We start from the raw sequence: 6,000 nt of genomic DNA, 5'->3' as shown, positions 1-6,000 counted from the left end.
ATGTTTGGTGTTTGACAAAGTTTCCCTCAGTTTAATGCTGATTCTATCCATGAGAGGCAGGAAAACTTAGACATGTCTAGGACTTCAACTCAAATCTAAGCATAGCACTGAAAAATCCCTCTTAATATGCAATACATTTGATGAAACTCAAGAAAATTTATTATTCTCCATGATGAACTGCTTTCTACAGAAAGTCCATAGTATTTTAAAACTCTTTCTATAATAAATGTGTGTATCTGTATGGTTATGGGTGTGCATATACCACCCTGTGAGTACATAATCTCTCATTCACACTAGATAATGTTTTTTGATATGTTAGTGGTAAAGAATGTATATTTCATATGGTCTTTATATGCATATGGAAAGATCCAGTATGTGGGCTGATAAATGTTTACAACATATTCATAAAGTTGGTCTACAACCAGTTTCTATGAAGAATTGTGTAATCCTTACATTGGATCACTCCCCAGTCTTTGCTATTACCATCATTGCCTGAAACTAACTGAATCTGGGGTTAAGACAAGAAACGCGTTTATAGGGGAAATTTCGGATTTTTATTCTTCATGATGATTTGAAAGAAAGGTACATTGGGAATGGCCTTTGAAAAGCTGGATGATTGAAATGAACTCTAACAGCGTTATTGGAGGCTTTGCAAATAGCTAAGTAAAGCCAGTTGGAAAGAAGGGTAAACTAAACTCATTCTTTCCAATGTCTCGTCTATCAGGAAAGAAAACATAAGGGCTACGTCTTCACTTTTAATATGATATGATAAACACAGAAAGGGAATGGCATTCATTTTGTTTAATATTCCATGAAGGTATGTGAGCAGGGTAATATTTTATTGTCTGAGAATATAACAAATGTCTATGTCATTTCCCAGTAATGAAACATGTCAAGAAATTATCATTGCTTGGGAAAATGAAGTTTAAAGAGCATGCTTTTGCTAATAAATCATAGAATATAATATGATATGGTGTGACTATGTTAAACAAATAATTGTATCTACGAATGCAATCTGAGCCAGAAGGGAAACATACACTCTTTTGCTTTAGTTTGTACTCCACCCACACTCACACTCACACAAGCACACACACTCACACACAATTCACACATACACACCATATCATGCTTAAAGATCAGGGATGTACTGCTTGATGGCCTAGAGAAACTAGACTAGTGGGAAACACTTATTAAGATTTGGTTACCTTTGCCCTATCACCCCTTCTCTAAGTCCCCATGTATATGCCATATTACCATGATTAAATTTAGAAGATACTTGTGTACCAAGCCTGCTTACTCATCCTTAGGCCAGAGTAGAATTTGGTGAAATTGACTATGCAACTGAATTGAATATCCAACCCCCCAGTCATTTTCTATTCCCCAAACACCATAACACCAAATGTTCCATTTAGAATCTTTAGGCTTGATATTTCCATGCTCATTTCAAAATTTGCAATTTCCCTGCTTTGCTCCCTGCCCATCAAATCTGAGGGGAGGCAATCCATACAGTGATCTTTATACAATAAGCACACAACAAATGTGTACAAGGGAAATATACTAAAATGCCTTTCTGAAGTGCAGACCAATTATTTCTTTCTACTCTCTTTACCCATTGGACTGACACTGGAGCAGATACTCAAAGAGGTGTCTGGATAGTGTTAGTTATTCTTGTTGTGAAGGTAAACTTCTGAGGCACCAAATCATTCTGGTTGTTTTTTGTCCTTCGAGGCTGGGTCTACCTGCTTTAAGTTCTGAGTGAGCGTGTAGATGTGTGTCTATGGGCTGGGGGTGAGGTTGGAGGAACGGGAGACTATATATTCGGCAGGCCTGACAGCATTTTCTAAATGTTATTACTGTTGGCAAAGTCTTATCTTAGATGAAGTGGTAAATTAGTAAACTGCCATGGAGAGGTATGATTTTGTAAAATTAGATGGGGTATAAAGAAACACAATTAATTCCAGACCCTCCAGCAAGAGTGATGAAGTAACTGGAGTCTTTGTTCTTTTCAGACTATCAGATACACCATCTTTTCTTCTGAGTAATAGCAGGCACTCTCAGGCTGTCAGATGATACACCAGGTATGCACTTCTAATGTCGACAAGGCCACCCCAGGGTTACATGTTGGTGTCTTTAGGGAGAAAAAGAGTGAATCACCATCCAGCCGTCTGTTTTATCCTGTTAACCCTAAACCCCATGTTACATCTTTTCACATTTTTAAAATGATCGCAGAGTGGTTATCAGCTTTAATTTTTTCTTTTTAGCTTACACTCTAAATTAACCAATGAGATCTATGTTGAAAGAACCAGAAAACCCCATCCCTATGAAAATGGAACGTAGGCCCATGTAGTATCTCATATTTTAAGGGAAGATGCTGGAAAGACTTCAGATAGATGAAGACTGAGAAAAACTTTCTTTACTGTTTGTGCACAGCCTCATGCTGAGATGAGAGAAAAAATAAACATAAAAGAACAGGCTGCAGAGTTGTGCAAACTGGTGGCCACACACATGAGCCCAACACTATGTGGGGACTTCCTAGGAGCTATTCTATGGACGGTGTGAGGCTTGCCTTTCTTCTGCTGTTGGATCTCAGTTTTCTTTGCATCTTCTGAGAAAGCAAGTTCCCAGGTGTTTCAACAATGGGTCTCTGAAATGCTGTACTCTAAAGGCAGGACTCACTTCATGTAGGTATCATACACACAGTTTTTCATTTTTAACCAAAACAACTTAAAATTATTTGCTCCTGCCTAAAATTATTTGCTCGTGTCTATAATCCCAGCACTTTGGGAGGTTGAGGTGGGAGGATCTCTTGAGCCTAGGAGTTCAAGGTCTGCTGGGGCAATATAGGGAGACCCTGTCTCTACAAAAAATTACAAAATTAGCCGAGTATGGTGGCACATGTCTGCTACTCACTCAGGAGGCAGAGGTCGGAGGGTTGCTTGAGCCTGGGAGTTTGAGGCTGCTGTGAGCCGTGATGGGGCCACTGCACTCTAGCCTGGCTAATAGAACAAAATCCGGTCTAACAAACACACAACTCCTGTCCCCCAAAACAAAAACAGATTTAGAAAGGGTGGGTTTGGGAGATTAAATATAGGTCTCATACACTGTTAAAGTCCCTTTTCAGTGGTTTTCTGGAAAGTGTCCCTAGTGACACTTGTTAAGAAAAATAATCAGAAAAATGTGAGAAAACAGACTTACATAATCATCACTGGATGAATTAGTTTGTCTTTAGGCAGAACCTTTCTGCTGAGAGGAAAGATTTAAAACTGTGCTCATCTGATTCAGAACATATGTGGGATGCACCAGTATGACACCTCAACAAATGGCCTCTTCACACATGTCACCAACACTCATTTCACAACTGTTTATTGATTATGTATAATATGCAAGTTATAGTCTGAGCACTAGGGATACAGCAGCGGGCTCTTTTCATGGAAGATACATGAAATAAGTAAGTAAATAGTAGAGGCAGCTATTTTCATTTGAATTGGGAGGGAAAGCCTTTCTGAGCAGAAGACTTTGAATGAATTTCTAAAAGGAGTCAGTCAAGCGAAGACATGGGTAAATGGCATTCCGGGCAGGGGAACAGCGCACTGAAAGTTTGGTGAGTTTGGAGAACCAAATGAACGGTAGTTGGGAAAAGCGAGTCAGCAACAGAGACAGTAGACTGACATGAGGTTGGGTGGTAAGTCATGGACTAGATCATAGCAGGCCTTGTAGGCTTTGCTTAGAAATTTTGATATGATTTAATTATAGTGGGAAGCCCTTGGAGGATTATAATCCAAGAGATTACTTGATTTTATGTTTTAAATATATCATTCTTACTGTGAATAATATTCTGTGAATAAGAGATTATATGGGCAAGAGAGGAAGCAGGGAGACCAGCTGAGTATTGAAATGATACAGGGTATAAATTATAACAATAATGATAGCAAACACTTAAACATACTTACAGTATGTCAAGTACTATTCCAAGGACTTTAAATATGGCAACACACTGAGTCCTCGTAACGACTCTACCATGATTTCATTTGACAGATGAGGTAACCGAGGCAGAGGAAGCTTGAATGGGTTGCCCAGAGCAGGTAAGTAGAAGAACAGGAATTCAAATTCAGACAGTTTGTGCTTGCAGCAGCCCTCAATTATGGTAGCAGCAGTGGAGATAGAGAGACACGGATAGAGTATTAGTACTCTATTGCTGCTGTGACAAATTACCACAAACTTAGTGACCTATATCTTATGACTTTATTATCTTAGAATTCTGTAGGTCAGAAGTTTTACTGGGATAAAATCAAAACCTCAGCAGTCTCATGTTCCTTCTTGAGGCTCAAGGGAGAATTCATTTCTTTGCATTTTCTAGCTTCTAGAGGTCAACCTTATTCCTTGACCTGCATCGTTCCATGTCCCTGCATCACATAGCCTTTTCTCCTCTCTTCCTCCATTACCACCTTTATCACCCTTTTCTGTCTCACTCCCTGATGTAACTCTGATTTTCCTGCCTCCCTCTTATGAGAAACCTTATGGATTATGTTGGTCCTACCCAGAGAATCAAGGATAATCTCCCCATCTCAAGATTCTTAACCACAACCGCAAGGTCCCTTTGCCATGCAATATTCACAGGTTCTGGTGATTAGAACACAGACATCTTTTTTTTTTTTCTGGGGCAGAGGAGGGGGGGTCATTGTTTAGCCTATCATGCACAGGTTCAACATGTCTTTTAAAGGTAGTATACACAAAACTTTGCTGATCCATTGGATGTTGGGATTGAGAGAAGGATTTATGAACGAAGAATGACTTCTGGATTTTTTTTTTTTTTTTTTTTTGGCTCAGACAACTGGCTGGATGATGCTACCACATATCAGGATGGACAAAATACTGGGGGAGAATCAGCTTTGTAGGGGTAAATCAGAGTTTAGTTTCGTCCATGATGAGTTCAGATTGCCAAGCTGAGATCTCTGGTAGTTGGTTATGAGATAGCCATCGTATATAGAAATTTTGAGTATAGTAGAAGGAACAAAGCTAGAGAAAGGAATTTAGGATTTGACATTTTTATGTCACTTAAAAACCACAGAATGAGTTGGGATAATCAGGGGAGAGTATTGCTAGAGAAGAGGAGAGACCTAGAGACTGGTCCCTTTGACACTGATCCCTACAAAGCATTTAGAGGTTAAATAGAGTATGGAGTCAGCAAAGGAGACTGGAAAAAAGGCCAAGAAGGTGAAAGGGAAACCAGGAAAGTGTGGTGATAGATAATCCAAGTGGAGAGCGGATGGAGACTAAGTGTCACCAAAATCCATTCTCTCCTTCTTCCACAGAATTAGACTAGCAGCTGGGAATGTGGCCACCCATCGAAAAGCTATATTTCCAAACTCCATTGTACCAGGATGTGACTACATGACTAAATCTTCACAAATGACATGTGCCATTTCCAGGCCATATCCTTACCATGTTGCACATGTACTCTCCAATGCTCTTCCCCCAACTTTCGTCATGTAGCCAGGAACACATACTATGGAATGGTAGAGAAATAAGAAAGATGCAGAGCAGAGCAAACCTCATGTCTGGTCTGTTTTGTGGGAGATAAATGAACATAACTATTCTTTAAGGCAAGGTATTGTTAAGGCTCTTTTGTCTTTAAGCCATTGTATTATTTGCCTAGCTATATTTTAGTTAATTCAGATATTGTGTCAAATTAAATTAAATTTGGCCCAAAGATGTGTCTTTACTTTGAGTTCCTGTGTAACAAACTGCAACCTAACTTAGTATGTAAATAAATAAGCTGCAAACTAACCTAACAGTATATTATAGTAAATAGCTGAATCCCAGCCAGTCGCAGTAGCTGAGTTTCAGTCAATCACAGACTGCCAACTGATCAGACCATATTCACATGCGGCAAATGCCCAGCTGTAGCTAATCCAGCTTGTTCTGTACGCCACTTTCTCTTTCTGTTTGTAAATACTATCTGCCCATATTGCTGGGTGGATGTTTCTGAACCTTTCCTGT

This window comes from Rhinopithecus roxellana, chromosome 8, assembly GCF_007565055.1.
Source record: "Rhinopithecus roxellana isolate Shanxi Qingling chromosome 8, ASM756505v1, whole genome shotgun sequence".
Taxonomy (NCBI): Eukaryota; Metazoa; Chordata; class Mammalia; order Primates; family Cercopithecidae; genus Rhinopithecus; species Rhinopithecus roxellana.
Note: the sequence above shows the minus strand (reverse complement) of the source record.